Source organism: Pygoscelis adeliae, unplaced genomic scaffold, assembly GCF_000699105.1.
Source record: "Pygoscelis adeliae isolate BGI_AS28 unplaced genomic scaffold, ASM69910v1 Scaffold172, whole genome shotgun sequence".
NCBI classification, from domain to species: domain Eukaryota; kingdom Metazoa; phylum Chordata; class Aves; order Sphenisciformes; family Spheniscidae; genus Pygoscelis; species Pygoscelis adeliae.
The window spans coordinates 4051049-4051661 of NW_008824338.1; positions in this window are offsets into that span (position 1 = coordinate 4051049).

Genomic DNA, 613 nt, shown 5'->3' on the forward strand with positions numbered 1-613 from the left:
GATGGAAATATTTAATATATAATGTTGTCCTGGCTTTGGCAGGGATAGAGTTAATTTCCTTCCTAGTAGCTGGTACTGTGCTGTGTTTTGGATTTAGGATGGGAACAAAATTGATAAGGCACTGATGTTTTAGTTGTTGCTAGGTAATGCTTACACTGGCCAAGGACTTTCTAGTTTCCCATGCTCTACCGAGTGAGAAGGCTGCAGGTGCACAAGAAGCTGGGAGGGGGCACAGCCAAACTGGCCAAAGAAACATTCCATACCATGTGACGTCATGCTCAGTACATAAACTGGGGAAAGCTGGCCGGGGGGGGCTGCTGCTCGGGGACTGGCTGGGCACCGTTCGGCGGGTGGTGAGCAACTGTACTCTGCATCACTTGCTTTGTGTATTATTATTATTATTATCATATTATTGTTATTATCATTTTATTTCAATTATTAAACTGTTTTTATCTCAACCCACAAGTTTTTCTCACTTGTGCTTTTCCAATTCTCTCCCCCATCCCACCGGGGGAGGGAGGGGGGGAGTGAGCGAGCGGCTGCGTGGTGCTTAGTTGCCAACCGAGGTTAAACCACGACAGTCCTTTTTGGCGCCCAACGTGGGGCTCGAAGG